The following is a 17,065-nucleotide window of genomic DNA, read 5'->3' as shown; positions in this document are numbered from 1 at the left end:
TTTTTTTTAGAAAAGTCCAGAGCTCTGAGGTTGTTGGAGTTGATTCAGGGCCTCTCATGGTCAGAACATGGTACTCAAGGCTGCAGCTCTTATATTTACATTTAAGGCAGAAAGAAAGTTTGTCTTATTATATCAGGAAAGTGAACATTTGCAAAATACCCCCAGCTGACTTCTGTTTTTCTTTCATTAGTGTTAGGGGTTCAATTATGGCCTTCCCCAAAAAAGGTATGTTGGAGCCCAAACTTCCAGTACCCATATATATATATATATATATATTTTTTTTTTTGCCACACCTGACCAGGGATCAAAACCAAGCACTTGGCAATGAAAGCTTGGAGTCAGGGCCACCAGGGAATTCCCTGAAGACTGTATCTTTAAAGAGTTAAGCAAGTTAAAATGAGGTCATTAGAGTGGGTTCTAATCCAATAGGGTGTCTGTGTAAAAAGGAGAAACTTGGACACAAAGGGAAGACGATGTAAAGAGACATTTGGAGAGACTATTCCCTGGTGGTCCAGTGGCTAAGACTCTGCCCTCCCAATGGAGGGGGCCCGGGTTTGATCCCTGATCAGGGAACTAGATTCCTTAGCCCACAACTAAGACCTGGTGCAGCCAAATAAATAAATAATAATTTTTTTAAAGACAGAGAGAGAGACATTGGGAGAAGACGGTCATCTGCAGGCCAAGGAGAGACACTGGAATAGATCCTTCACTCCCAGTGTACTAAAATTGCCCTCCAAAAGAAATTGCTCTGCTGACACCTTGATTTCAGACTTGTAGTTTCCAGAACCTCGAGACAGTTCATTTCCATTGTTTAAGCCATACAGTCTTTGGTACCTTGTTATGGCAGCTCTAGGAAACTGTTACAATTGACCAGACCACAACACGAGCTTTCCCCTAGTTTCAAGAGACAGCAGGGAAAATGAGCGTATAGTTGGTCTGTTGTTGTTCAGTTGTTAAGTTTTGTCTGACTATTTGCAACCCCAAGGACTGCAGCACACCAGTCTTCTGTCCCTCACCATCTCCCAGAGTTCACCCAAGTTCATGTCCATTGAATCAGTAATGCCATCCAACCATGTCATACTCTGCTGTGCTCTTCTTTCAATCTTTCCCAGCTTCGGGATCTTTTCCAACGAATCGGCTGTTTGCATCAGGTGACCAAACTATTGGAGCTTTAGCTTCAGCATCAGTCCTTCCGGAGACTATTCAGAGTTGATTTCCCTTAGAATTGACTGGTTTGATCACCTTGCTGTCCAAGGGACTCTCAAGATTCTTCTCCAGCACCACAGTTTGAAAGCATCAATTCTTTGGCATTCAGCCTTCTTTATGGTCCAGCTCTCACATCTGTACATGACTACTGGAAAAACCATAGCTTTGACTATACAGACCTTTGTCAGCAAAGTGATGTCTTTACTTTTTACCCTGGTGCCCCAAACAAAAGTGAATTCTACTGATGAGAAAAAAAGAAGGTGGTGGATGTTGGAATAACAATCGATAGCATCAGCCAAAGTCCTGGGGAGTCAGAGGCGAGAAAAGCCGATCTCCAAGAAGGTGTGAAATGAATGGATGAACGACTGATTTCCTGGCCTGCTGATAAATGAACGATTGATCAATAAACAGTTGCTAAGCATGTAGGGTCTCAGTCCTGTGCCATGCAGAGGATACTTGCACAGTCAGTCTTGACTCTTCCCTCAGTCAGTTCATAATTAGACTGTAAACATAAAATCTTCATTTATAAACCATATTTTCCTGGACCCCAGCAGTTTGAGCATGAAAGCGACTTAGCACACATGCACACCTACATTTTGATAGGTGGAGACTAAGCTAAAGAAATAAATCTTGTTTTTCTTGCTCAAACTGCCGGTGCCCAGGAAAATATGGTTTATAAAATGTAGGCACTTCTACCCTAAATCCCTCCTTTGGGCAGAGATCACTAATTGCTCCCCAGTATCCATTTTCCCCTTCTTTATAGTTATAAAATTCACAAGTGTTAGCTGGGCACAGGAACACTCAGCCATGGACTACATTTCCCAGCCTCCCTTGTAGTTAGGGGTGGTCACATGACTAAGACCCAGCCACAGGATGTAAAAGAGTGCTCATGTGGGTCAGCTCCTTAAAGGCAAAGTGGCTTGCTCCAGACACTTTGTTTTCCTCTCCCTGACAGCTTAGAAATAGTAGCCTTGGACCCAGAGAAAGAAGGAACGTATTGAAGGTGACAGAGTAACTGGCCATCTTGATTTTTAGACGATCTTTTGGAGCAGAGCTTGCCTAGACCACCTTTTTCATAGGAGAGAAACTATCTTATCTAAGCTGATGTGGAGGTATTTTTTTACAGCCACCTAGGTGAACCCTAAGTGATATATTCCATGAGAATAAAGTAGGGGTGACTCATGTGTATTTTCAGATGTACTTGTCCTTCCGCACTGCTAGATGGGATACTCTCCACTCTGGCGTATCCTGCGTGTGATTTGATTCCAAACCAGTCCTGTCTCTAGTTTTCGGTTTCTCACTGAGACCCAGAAGCTAGGGGCAGGGTTTGGGTGGGGCAAGATCTAAAGAGGCGCTTTCAGACCTGTGTAGGATTGGCAGCGGCGAGTGAGTGTGAAACCGAGTCCCCCTAAAACTGAGTCCCCTTCCTGAGTTTTATGATTAATACCTCTATCCAAAACTTTACGCTCTTGCTTGCCTCCTCTGAACTCTATCCCTTTCCTGTCCCCTTTGACCTCAGTCCTGTGGTAACTGAACACCCATTAACCAGAGTCAGATGACTAAGACTGCTGTTGTTGATAATATCGTTAATGTACTAAAATTGCTGTTGTAGAAATCATTAGCGTACAAATTCAGGCTGTTTCTCCAGGGCAAGATGAGCTCACAGACCTCTTAGCCATGGGCCAATTGGCTGAGAACTGTAAACTAGAGACATCCTGACTCTTGAAACCGTGATTAAGAAATGTCACAAGACGATGATTAATCCCAGCTTCTTTGTTCTTCCCCCTTAAAGCATCCCTCGCTCAAAGACCGAGTTGAAGTGGATCTGAGACTTGTCTCCCACTTCTTAGCTGCGCATCCTGCAAATAAACTCTGACTTTGCTGCAGATACCTGCAGTCAAGGTTTGTCTTTCTGTGGCTGTGGGCACATGAACCCTCCTTAAATTTTGCATCATTGTGTTCCTAAGTCTCCTTAGGAACCTTAGTTTTCCTAAGCCACTCTAGTCTCAGCCCTGCCAGAAGTCATAGCATTTTCATTTAAAAACTTAAATATATGCTTGTTCTTTGTCCTAATTGCTAGGAATTCTTCCTTTGGAAATAAACAGGGTTCTAAACCATATGTTCAAAACGATCATATATATAACTATAAGACAGGAAGGACATGCACCCAAATGATAACAGAGGTTATCTCTGAGAGATAGGGTTATAGATTATTTTTTCCATCATGCTTGTGGGTTTGTGTGTGTGCTTTACACATTTTCTGCACTTCACAAGTATGTTTTTGTGGCTAGGCAGAAATAACGTTATATTTAAATATGACCCATTGTGCTTAGGCTAAGCACCTTACTGCCCTCTTTCCTTCTGGACAGCACTTTCCCATGAGGCTTTCTGATCCTTCATGCAAACAGCCCCACAGAGACTCACCCCACAAGCCTCTCAGACAGGCATACACATGTCTGAATCTACAGAGAGGCTGAGACAGGCCTGTTGGGGTGCAGTCTTCTCTGAGGGCACTGTAGGACAGGATATGATGATTTAAATGCCCCTCCCCAACTTCAACCTCCTCTCCCAGGGGTTGTTCAGGGAATCCACACCCTTGTGGAAGGAGTCGGATGGACAGGAATTGAATCCCTGACTTTGCCAGGTACAAGCCATGTGACTCTAGGCAAGTTATTTCGTCTCTCTGCTCAATCTTCACATCCCTAAAATGGAGATAACACTGGAGTTATAGCACAGTGATCTTCTGGAGCCAGTAAGAAGATGTATGTGAAGTGTGGATGCCAGTCTGGCATGAGGTGACTCAGCAAGAGGTAAGTGGTAGCATTCTTATTGATGCCCTGGTACCTGTATCTCCCTCATCTCAAACACGGTACTGGACATCCTGAACTGTTAATCACCCTCCACCCCCAATCTCTTGCTTTCTAGGCCTGGGTCATGGTAGCACCCAGGAAAGGCTTACCTCTCTTTCAGTCTCTCAGTTCAATCCACCTCCATGTCCTGATGGTTCTGCCTTCTAACTATTTTAACATCCTTCTGTCTCCTGTCACCATTATCTCTCCCCTGGAAGACTGAATGCACCTCTAATCATTCTTCCCATGTCCACTCTTGGCCCCCTCCAATCCTTCTCCACATCGCAGCCACAGGAATAATAAAATAGAAATCAGCTCTTGTCACTCCCCTGTTTAAAACCCTTTTTGACTTCCAATTGCATTTAGACCATACAAGGTTACCAAGCCCAGCCCAGTCTGCCCAGTCTGCTCTCTGTACCACTCTCATCCTTTGCCCTCTCTCCCACTGCATGCCAGCCTCACAGACCTTCTCTTGGTTTCCTGAAAACACCAGTGCTTTGTAGCTTCAGAGGCTTGAGCTTTAGAACACCTGCCCCAGATACTCTTCTCCCCTTCTTAGCCTGGCCCTGCTCACCCATACTCTTTGTTCAAGCCCCAGCCTAAATGCAGTTTCCACAAAGAGCCACCCCACCCCAACACCCAGTCTAAAGCAGGCCATCCTGTTGCTCTCTTCCCCTGTACTCTCCTTCAAAGCCCTTTTCACAAACTACCCTGATCAGGATGTATTTGAATGTCCTTTTAATGTTTGTCTCTAATACCAACACTCCAGGAAAGCAGGGACCATATTTCTTTTGCTGGTTACTGTTTCCATAACATCCAGTGAAGTAACTGGGACAAAGTGTACATTAAATAAAATATTTGTTAAAAGAATTAGTTACATATCAGAATAAAAAAAATCTCTGAATGTTAATATATGTGCTATATAAACTCAAAGCAGATCATATTGGAATTTAGGTCAGTGAGAATTTATTGTGGGCTAGTTTGGCCTGATAAATCATCTTGGAAGAGGACATCCCTGCTAGTCCAGTGGATAAGAATCTGGCTGCCAATGCAGGGGACATGGGTTCAGTCCCTGGTCTGGAAAGACTCCACATGCCTCTGGGCAACAAAGCTTGTGCGCTGCAGCCACTGAGCCATGCTCTGGAGTCTGTGCTCTGCAACAGGAGAAGCCACCATAATGAGAAGTCCTTGCACCACAGCAAAGACACAGCGAAGAGTAACCCCTGCTTACCACAACTAGAGAAAGCCCACGCACAGCAAAGAAGACCTAATGTAGTAAAAATAAATAAATGAATAAATTAAAAAAAATAATCTTGGAAGAGCAGTAAGCATCCATCTAGCTATCCATCTACCCATAAAGCGATCCACTCATAAATCCATTCATTCACTTAACCATCCACCCACTTGCCCAACTGTCCATCCATCATTTCATCCAACATTCATTGAACACCACTTAAAATGTTGAAAGGTAAGGATCTCATATAAATGTGATGATAACACTGTATTGTAAAATTACAATTTCTTAAGAGAATGTCCTCACAAAAAATAAGATAAATTTGTGAGGTAATGGATATGTTAATTAGCTAGTAGGGGGAATCCTTTCACAGTGTATATTTATGCCAAGTTACCACGATGTGCGCTTTAAATATCTCACAATTTTATATTTCAGTTATGGTTTAATAAAGCTGAAATTTTAAAAATGTTGAAAGGGGGGAGAGGGAATAAATTAAGATTTTGAGATTAACAGATACAGACTATACTATATAAAATAGATAAATACAAGGACCTACTATATGGCATAGGGAATTATATTCAATATCTCATAATAATCTATAATGGAAAAGAATCTGAAAAATTATATGTATATAATAATCACTTTGCTGTACACCTGAAAGTAACACAACATTGTAAATCAACTATTCTTCAATTTAAAAAATGAAGAAAGAGCTGAGCCATCATCTAGGACAGTGGCTGATGAGCATTTTTGATTTACAGTTAAAAAGTCCCACACTCATTATCGTGACTTGGTACATTCATTCATTTATATAAAACTGAAACAAAAGTTTTGTTAAATAATACCCTTATCACATGTGAACCTCCCTGTTGTATTCCATCCTGTTCCATTCCATTCTTTTCCATTCACAAGACATGTTAGTATTACCCACTGCGGCTGGCAGTTTCTGAAATGGCTCCCAGTGATTCCAACCTCCTGATATTCATACCCTATGTAATCCCTTCCCTTTGAGTGTGGGCTGGACCTACTGACCTGCATCTAATCAACAGAACACAGCAGACATGGTGAGGTGTCAAGTGACAGGAAGTCCTGGATTAGGTTACAGAATTAGGTTACTGTGACTTGTGTACTGACAGCACTCTGTCTTGCTGACGCTCCCTCTTGCCCTCTTCCTTGCTTGCTTAAATGAAGCAAGTTTCCATGTTGAGGGATGCTCTGTGGAAAGGCCCACATGGCAAAGAACCGAGGGAGGTTCTTGCCAACAATTCATGAGGATTTGAGGTCTTAGTCCAACAGCCCATGGGAAGTGGATCCTGCCAGCAACCCTGTGAGTGAGGCAGGAAGAGGGTTCTTCTCAGTTTAGCCTCCGGAGATAGTGAGAGACTCAGAGCCAGAGGACCGACCTAAGCTACGCCCAGATTCTTGCCCCACAGAAACCAGGATAGAATAAACGTTATTTTACCTACTAAGTTTGGGGTAATTGGTTATGCAGCAATAGATAACTAATACAGTCACTAAACTGGCTTCCCAACTTGCTGATGAGTATTGACTTATAAATGAAAAAACACTGATCTAGTTCTAGATGCAAGTTCTGTGCTGGGGCGGGGAGGGGCATCAAAAAGAGACTGAGGATGAATAAGTCCCGGTCAGTGCCTTCAAAGAGCTTTAAGTGTTTTTTGAGGATCCATAATTTAATAGGATGCATGTATTTGTGGGGCAGAGTTCAAAGACAGAAGAAGTAAGTGAGAGGTTTGCCCAGGCTGAGACAGACCACCGTGATGAGCACAGAGATATCTTGTTTGGGGATTCTTTATAGGGGGAAATACAGCCTTCACAGGAGGGTGCAGAAGGATTCTTCCACACTCAGAAATGCTTCGGAGAGGAGGATGTGACCATGAAGAACTCTACTCAGGGGAAGGATCAAAGCGACCACAAACCATGTCTTACGTCTACTGTGGTTAGAGTCTGAGGATTACTCAGGAGTCTCAGAGGAGGGAAGGCGGGAGGATGACAAAGACGTTATAAGGCGTACATAAAAAAATATGTGTAAAATGCCAAGAATGGTGCCTGATGCATACTAAGTGCTATGTGTTGTTATTCCTGTGGTTTTGTTATAGTCATCTGGTCCTGCTCCTAGCAGTGTTCATTGGCAACGTCGAAATGATCAAACTCAGTGACTTTTCTCAGCTCTTCCCTCCTCGCCTCCCTGCAGCGTCTGGTTTCTCTGCTGCCCAAGTTTCCGCTGAAGCTCTCCAGACCCGCACCTTTTATGAGCCCTTTCTGCCCTCTCTGCCAGCTGACTTCTCCTCTCTCACACCCAGCATCCATCTTCAGATGTTGCTCTAGTGTCCGTTCTCAGACCTTGCCAGTTCTCACCGTGCCCTCCCCTCTCTTCTCTCTGAGGATCCTTCTTGCAAGGATCCTCAGGGCCTCTGACCTATGAGACTGCAGCCCTGACCTCCAGCCCTGGTCTCTCTCTGCACCTCCTGACCTCACCTTCCAAGACTTTGTTGGACAGCTCCAAACGGACATCTCCTTAACATCCTTCTTGGCATATTCTACATCCTTCTCCTCTTTATTCAGCCAGGGCCTCTGACCTATGAGACTGCAGCCCTGACCTCCAGCCCTGGTCTCTCTCTGCACCTCCTGACCTCACCTTCCAAGACTTTGTTGGACAGCTCCAAACGGACATCTCCTTAACATCCTTCTTGGCATATTCTACATCCTTCTCCTCTTTATTCACCCTACACCAGCAAGATCTCCAGGTACCTTAATACTGTGCAAGGCACAGCCCAGACCCCCACACCTGACACCTCCCCCATAAGTTTTGTTGTTACTGTTTAGCTGCCAAGTCGTGTCTGATTCTTTGTGACCCCGTGAACTGCAGCACACCAGGATTTCCTGTCCTTCACCATCTCCCAGAGTTTGTTCAAATTCATGTGCGTTGAGTCAGTGATGCCATCCAACGATCTTATCCTCTGTTGCCCCCTTCTCCTCTTGCCCTCAATCTTTCCCAGCATCAGGGTCCCTTCCAATGAGTTGGCTCTTCGCATCAGGTAGCCAAACTATTTGAGCTTCAGCATCAGTCCTTCCAATGAGTATTCAGGGTTGATTTCCCTTAGGATTGGCTGGTTTGATCTCCTTGCAGTCCAAGGGACTCTCAAGAGTCTTCTCCAGCACCACAGTTCGAAAGCATCAATTCTTTGGCGTTCAGCTTTCTTCATTGTCCAGCTCTCACATCCCATACATTTCCCCCCACATCAGTTTCCAAGTGCTGTAGGGTCTATCTCAGAATTATCTGTTGAATCTGTCCTTTTTTTTTTTTTTGTCCCCTCTACACCTACCCTAAATTTGGCCCTTCTCTTCCTCACATCGACCATCAAAAGGGTTTTCTCATGAGTCCTTCCATAGTTTTGAGAACTAAACTGTTGTCTGCTGTATCAGTAAACAAAGGATATTACAGCCACCAAGCCATCACATTACGGCCGCCTGGATGGTGAGCCCTGAGGGAGCTCAGGATGGAGACAAACGGGCAGCCCACTGCCAAGCCCATCCAGCAGTCACCCCCATCACCACCACCCCATAGCACACCTAAGGAAACCTAGGATGGGAAAACACCAACATTGCCCCCAGATAGCTGAGACGCATATCAAAGGAATGATTTCAGTGAGCCCAGACTCTTGCATCTTCCTATACACAGAGAAGTGTTAACTTCCTTAACTTGAGATATCTGGTTTTCTTTTATTAACAATAATCTTTGGATGTTCCAACTACTTGGTTTTGCTGCAAAACCTCCTATATACCCTGGCTTCCCCTTTTCTTCTTTGGAGCAGTCTTCTCAGTGCTGTTTGAGATGCTGTCTCCTGGGCTTGAAATCCTAAGAATATCTGGCAGATAAAACATAACTCACAACTTTTAGGTTCTGCATTTCTTCAGTCAATAGTCCAGTAGTTATACATGCAGAGTTATAGAGATAGGCTACCTGAAATTGAATCCTAGTGCTTCCACTTAGTAGCTCTATGACCTCTGACAAGCTCTTTTATTTCTTCATGGCTTGGTTTCCTCATCTTTAAAATGGGGCTACTAACAGGTGTGTGTGCCCGTGTAAGTATGTATGTATGCATGTTTGTAAAGACTGAGTAAAGTAACAGCTTAGTAGAAAAAGTGACATTTTAGTATAAATCATCATTGTTATTATTACCATTTCAAATCATCCCATGCGCTGTTCCGTCCTCTCAGAGTGCTTCCCTAGTCACAGCACTCCCTTGCTCAAAGGCTTCCAGAGATCTTCTGTTACCTATTATGGGAGACTGATGCCTTCACGGTGTCAAAATGCTTACTCCTCCCTCTATCCACGCCCTTGGTGCCCTTCCGTATGGACTCCAGGCTTGGCCATGTTTTGGTTAATCAGGTAATAGAAAATCTGTGCCACTAGCAGAGGTTTGAAAAGTGCTTTCACTCTGGGCTTGCTTTTCAGCCTGGGCTGACCCCCTGGGCTGAGACCACGTGGAGCAGAGGCCCATCAACCAACAGCGAGCCCTACTGACAGATGCAGTTGTGAGTCTGTCCTGGATCATCCAGCCCCAGCCAGGATTGTAGAGACCAGCTAAACCAGTTCAGATGGAACTGCCCAGCTTAACTACAGATCTGAGAGAAATAATACACATTTATGGTTGTGAGCCACTCACGCTCAGTGAGGTCTGTTGCAAAGCAACAGCTAAGTGAGACCTGGTAAGTAAATCAAGTACGCCCTCATCATTTTGGCAGTGAAGGCTCTCATGGGCAGGTCAGTGCACCCTTTCCTAGTAATCCCACTCTTTCCTTCCCTCCAACCCCCAACCCAAGCCTCCAGCAGGAATGCACTGAACTTGCTGACTTCTGAGCCTTTGCTCACACTGAACCCTCCTCCAGGAATGGTCTTCCCTCTCCTCCTCCTTTCCTACTCTCCCTGGCTTCTCACTCTTCTTCTGTGCCTATTGAAATTTAACTCACCCTAAGATTTACTTTGGCCACCTCATGCGAAGAGTTGACTCATTGGAAAAGACTGATGCTGGGAGGGATTGGGGGCAGGAGGAAAAGGGGACGACAGAGGATGAGATGGCTGGATGGCATCACTGACTCTATGGACATGAGTTTGGGTGAACTCCGGGAGTTGGTGATGGACAGGGAGGCCTGGTGTGCTGCGATTCATGGGGTCGCAAAGAGTCGGACACGACTGAGCAACAGAACTGAACTGAACTGAACTGAAGATTGATTCAAGTACCATTTTTTTCTACCCCCTGCAGTTGGTGGGCACATTAGGAGCAGCCTGTTTTTGGAACTCTTTACTTGGTACTGCTGAACTCAAATTTCTCTTTATTGCAATATGACAAGTCTTTCCCAAGGAGCTGATTCCTGGAGCTCCAAGAGCACTGATGTGAGAACTATTCCCTTTTCAAATCTTGTTCAATCATCTTGAATTAACCAAGGCACTGGCATGCTTTACCATCTCCCTAACATTTGCTAGACTTGTTTATAAAGAGAACAAGTCTTTATAAGTCCCAGAAGCAGGCCTTTAGCAGGCAACAATAATTTTCTATAATTTAATAACATTGATTCATTGTAATTATATTTTAAAATGTTTTCTACTTCTATTGAGATACAATTGACTTATTGTTTATTTTAATGTTACTTTCTATAGCAAATGATATGAGTTTCCATTTGTAGTAATAATACAGTTTCCTTTAAACTAAAATTTTTAAAAATTTGAAATATAGTTGACTTATTACTGCAATGCTGTGTTAGGCACAAGAGTATAGGAAAGTGATTCTGATATATATGTACATACATATATATGTATTTTTTTCAGATTCTTTTCCATTATAGGTTATTATTGGACATTGAATATAGTTCTCTGTGGTATACACTAGGTTCTTATTAGTTATCTATTTTATATATACTAGTGTATATATGTCACTCTCATCTCCTAATTCATCCCACTCCCTCTTTACCCGCTTGGTAACCATAAGTTTGTTTTCTAATCTGTGACTCTGTTTCTGCTCTGCAAATAAGTTCATTTTTCTAGATTCGACATGTAAGTGATATCACATGATATTTGTTGTTCTCTTTCTGATTTATTTCACTCTGTATGACAATCTCTGGGTTCATCCATGTTGCTGCAAATGGCATTATTTTGTTTCTTTTATAGCTGAGTAATATTCTGTTGTATTTATGTACCACATCTTCTTTATCCATTCCTCTGTTGATGGATATTTAGGTTGCGTCCATGTCCTGGCTATTGTGGATAGTGCTGCAGTGAACATCGGGGTGCATGCATCCTTTCAAATTACCATTTTCTCCAGATATATGCCCAGGAGTGGGATTGTTGGGTAGCTGTACCTATTCTGTATATAATAGGGTGTATCTGTTAATCCCAAACTCCTAATTTATCCCCCTCCCTTCCCTTTTGGTAATCATAATTTGTTTTCTAAGTCTGTAAGTCTATTTCTGTTTTGTAAATAAGTTAATTTGTATCATTTTTTAAAGATTCCACATATAAATGATATCATAGGAAATTTGCCTTTGTCTAACTTACTTCACTTGGTATGATAATCTCTAGATCCATCCATGTTGCTGCAACTGGAATGATTTCATTCTTTTTATGTCTGAGTAGTATTCCATATATATATATCACATCTTCTTTATCCATCCGTCTGTAAATGGATATTTAGGTTGCTTCCATGTCTTGGCTATAAAATAAACATTTTTTTTTAAGTTAAAGGAAAACTGAATTTAACAGAGTACTCTTGCCTGGAAAATCCCACGGACAGAGGAGCCTGGTAGGCAACCGTCCATGGGGTCACGAAGAGTTGGACACGAGTGGGCAACTTCACTTTCACTTTTCACTTTCATGCGTTGGAGAAGGAAATGGCAACCCACTCCAGTGTTCTTGCCTGGAGAATCCCAGGGACAGGGGAGCCTGGTGGGCTGCCATCTACGGGGTCACACAGAGTTGGACATGACTGAAGCAACTTAGCAGCAGCAGCAGCATGTAAACTGTATTACCACCTCCCTCCAAGAAGTCCTGATTTGTAGTGTGTGCTGGTTTCCACACTGTAAATTTTGTTACCATGCTTATTTCCAATAACCTACATGATGCCACTAAATACAGGGTTGGAAAAAGAAGTGTGGGATGCACCCTCTGGGTCCATACAGGTGACTCAAGCTCATTGTTGAGTGGCTCAGATATTGCAAATATCCAGAAAGTGCTATGGCAATGTCTGAAGCTTGAGAAACACTTTGTTGTAGTCACTTTGTGTATTAATCTTATTCTCCATAGCAAACAGCAGGCATCTTTAGTGGACTGACTGCTTCTTGGTCTTCTTTGCAAAGCCTGCACTATCTACGGGGGGGCTCATGGTGGTGCCTTTCACTAGGCTAAGCTTTCTGGAAGAGGGACTGGGGTGAACCACTCTTCTGTTTAGGATGGCAGTGACTTGGAGTGACCTTGAGCTTCTGGCTATGGTAACTTGGCTCTAGGCAGAGGTGTGGCCCCAGGTAGAAGACTTAGGGAGGCAAAGGATGATGCATGGATCTGCCTCATCCATGTCACTGAGACTTCATGTTTTGTTTCTACCCAAAAGTACTTTTCCCTCAAGGGGTGTATGATAAGAACAAATGTAAGGAGAACAGATTGCAAAAGGAGAGATTGAAGGGGCCTTGGATCACTTTTATGACAGACGACCACAAACTGGATGGCTTAGCAACAGTAGTTTACTATCTCACAGCTCTGGAGACTGCAAGTCTGAAACCAGATGTTAGCTGGGTTGACAAATCAAGACGAGAGTCATAAGGAAAGGATCCGTCCCAGGTCTCAACCCTTGGCTTGATTTGTAGATGGCCCTCTTCTCCCTGTGCCCCTTCACATTGTCTTCCCTTTATGCTTCTCTGTCTGTGACCAAATTTCTCCCTTTTACAAGGGTATCAGTCTTACTGGATCAGGGTCTACGCTGCTCACCGCATTTTAATTTATTACTACAAAGACTCCATCTTGAAACAATGTCATCTAAAGCATTGGGGGTTAAGATTCCAACGTATCTTTTGGGGAGGATGCAGTTCAAACTGCAGGAGGCCTGGAGATTGATTCTAGTGATTCTCTGATGGGAAGTGTTCCCCATCAGGGCTCTCAGTCATAGGAGTTGAACTGTTGGCTCTGTTCACAGGATATGTCCCTTCCACAAGTGCCCTGAGAATTTGTCCTGCTCAGTGGAGGGGTAGACCCTCCAGCAAACAGTCAGATGACAATTTTGTCATCACACAAAATTGTTTCCTATCTGGCAGGCAGCTTACTAGGCTATCAGGCTTAATAGGGACTGTTTGCGCCCCGGCTAACATCTAAATCTCTCTCTATTCACAGGTAAAGACGGATGGCTTTTAATCAGGTGACCAGGTTTGGACCAGGTCCCTTGGGGACCCAGTTCTTTAAAGATGCTCTGGATTTCTTCAGAGGAGGCTGTTTGGGGCCAACCGAACTTCTTCCCTGAGAAGCCTCAGTGGGACTTCCCCTCACACAGGCTTGTCCTCCTGATGCCCTCTTTTGCTATTCTGAAACCAAAGGTGGTAATGGATAGCTTATGAGTGAGGGCTAAAATTCTGCCAATTAATTGCATTGAATGAAGTTTGTAAACATTGTGATTGGAAATTTTAGCACTGTCAAAAAGTATTTACTGACTACCCACTACGTGGTAGATATTGTGGGAATATTTTTGAGTACAGCGGTAGGCTGCAAAACCAGCCCCAGCTCTCTATCCATCCCTGTATCTGTGTTCCTTGCAATGTGACTTTGCTGCTCCTGCCATCAGGAGATTGAATAAGGGTGTTGCTGTGACTTGGTTTAGTCAATACAACTATGGAAGTGACACAGTCCAGGTTCTGACTTTGGCCTTAAGAGACCTGCATGATTCCAGTCTTGCTCATGGAACCCTGCAGCTGCATGTGAACCAGCCTGGACTAGCCTGCTGATGTATGAGGAACATGTGGCCTCACGTTACCTCAGTTGATAGCCACCTGCAAGAAGCAGAGCCTCTGGCTGCCTAGCAACTACCCCAGAAGCATGAGCGGGTCCAGCTGAGACCAGAAGAACTACCCAGACGAGCCCAACCTAAAATCCTGACCCACAAGAATCATGAAATAAACTAATATGTTTTAAAGCCACCCCTAAGTTCTGGGGTATTCTATCATACAGGGAAAAAAAAAAACCCAAACTAAAAATATACTGATTGATACAAGCACTTACCACACGCCAAACTCTGGCTCTGGTCTATTTGAAAGCAGGCAGAGTCTTGGGAGCAAAGACCTGTACAAATGTGCCATACTGGGTGTGATGCAGAAAGTGCTGTAGAGAGCAAACTCACCAGGAATAGAAGAGATGGCATGTGAGATGGGGAGGAATCATGTCCCTGTGGAGTAGGCTGGTCCAGGATGAAATTCCTGATAGAGGAGAATGAGTGAACATGGGAAGAACATGGGAAATTCCAGGCTGGGGCCATTGGTGGTATTTACTGAGCACTTAGCTTGTGCATGGAAGCATTACACAGGCCACCTCAGGTCTGCATGAGGCCAAGCAGGGGAGAGAAGACAGCCATATTGCTGTAGCAGAAATTAGTAGAGACACCCCCATTACGTTAGCCCGTTTTCAGCTCTTACTCTTCTGCCCATACAATCAGTCTCCTACAGATGTTTTGTTCCCCCTCTCTTGCTTAATTGTACTCTGAAAATGATTGCTTTCTAGCCAAAGTTGTCCTATGTACCTGATGTTTACTTCTTGAAGACAACACTCCCTAACACTCCTTTTCTTTGTGAGTATTCTTCATGCCAGAAGGAAGGTCACACAATGATGACCTCAAGGACCACCAGAACCTGTTCTGGAACCACCTGCCGCCAGCCCTAATGATCTCAATGTCTCTAGGAGGAAAGAAGAATGCAAGACTACATCAGTCCCGATCCTTATCGACAGCCTGTTTTCCACTCTGAAGCTACAAGACCATTTCCTGTTTCCCAGGAAGTGAGGCACAATCTTGAGGGCCTTAGCCTGCTGTGGCCCCCTCTGCCTGACAAAATAATAAAGCTACTCTTTTCTGCTCCTCCAAAGTTCAGTCTCCACTTTTCTATTCGGCACCAGTGAACAGAGGCCAAGTTTTTGGCAACTGTATATAGAAGTTGGCCAGAAATGTCAGGCTGGTTTTAACTGAAACAGGAGCAGCAGAGTCTGCTTTGTCTAGGGTAGTGAGAATCTTGGCTTGGGCAGATGGGACTTGATCTGTTTGCTATTTATATCTGGTTCCTGGCATGTGTATAGCAGGGACGATGATGAGGGTGGGGAGAGGCCTTTGTAATCTTCCCAGGAAGGCACAAGGAGTCAGAAAACCTGGCTGCTGGCCACCCTCCCTGCAACCTCACCCCATGAGTGGCAATCTCTTGAGGGAAGAGTCTGTGTTTGATTCACATTGGTCCACCCTATGACACAGGGCCTTGCATACACTAGGCATTCAGTTTTGCAAGACTTTTTCGCAGGTGTTTCTCATTCCCTTCCCTTTATTCCTACTCACCCACTGAATTAGTTTCCCATGGCTGTTGTAAGAAATTGACACAAGCTAGGTAGTTTAATAATGGAGAAGGCAATGGCAGCCCACTACTCCAGTACTCTTGCCTGGAAAATCCCATGGACAGAGGAGCCTGGTAGGCTGCAGTCCATGGAGTCGCTCAGAGTTGCACACGACTTAGCGACTTCACTTTCAATTTCGCATTGGAGAAGGAAATGGCAACCCACTCCAGTGTTCTTGCCTGGAGAATCCCAGGGACGGGGGAGCCTGGTGGGCTGCCGTCTATGGGGTCGCACATAGTTGGACACGACTGAAGCTACTTAGCAGCAGCAGCAGAAGCAGGTAGTTTAATACGAGAGAAACTTATTCTCACAGTTCTGAAAACTAGAAGTCTGAAATCAAGGTGTCAGCAGAATTGGTTCCTTTATGGAGGCTCTGAGGGAGCACCCGTTCCTTGATTCTTCTTAGTTTCCCATCCTTGTCCACAATCCTTGGAATTCCTTGGCTTGTAGACACATCATTCTACCCTGCCTCCATCTTCACAAGGCCTTATGTGTCTATGAGTCTTTGTGTTTCTTCTCTTCTCATAAGGACATCAGTCACGCCCTATGCCAGTATGATCTCATCTTAACTAGTTATACCTGCAATGACCTTATTTCCAAATCAGGCCACATTCTCAGGTACTGGGAGTTAAGAATTCAACATATATATATATATATATTTTTTTTTTTGGTTGTGGGGAGATGCAATTTAACTGATAACATCCACCGAGACCCAGGTGAATGTGTATTCCTCCTCTAACTGCCCCAATCCCCAGGGGCAGAATTAAACATTATTCTTCAGGGTTCCCACATATTTGCACACACGCTTCTGTTTATTGGAGGGTTTGACTTTGACCACCATTGCTGGTTGAGTTCAGGGCCTCATCTCTTTGGTCCTCTCCACTGTGCCTAGAAAAAAATATATGGGAAGGGACTTCCCTGGTGGGCCAGTGGTTAAGAATCTGTTTTGCAATGCAGGGGAGGTGGGTTTGATGCCTGGTCCGGTAACTTAAGATCCCACGTGTGGTGGGGCAACTACTGAGTCTGTGCCCCCACGATGAAAGATCCTGGGTGAAGCGAGGAAGATCCCTCCAGCCCCAGTAAGACCTGATGCATCCAGGTCTTGGTTTACCTTCAAAAAAAAAAAAAGAATCT

The sequence above is a fragment of the Bison bison genome, unplaced genomic scaffold, assembly GCF_000754665.1.
Source record: "Bison bison bison isolate TAMUID 2011002044 unplaced genomic scaffold, Bison_UMD1.0 scf7180017864309, whole genome shotgun sequence".
In the NCBI taxonomy this organism is placed as follows: Eukaryota; Metazoa; Chordata; class Mammalia; order Artiodactyla; family Bovidae; genus Bison; species Bison bison.
The sequence above is the reverse complement of the archived record's forward strand: the minus strand, read 5'-3'. Positions refer to the sequence as shown.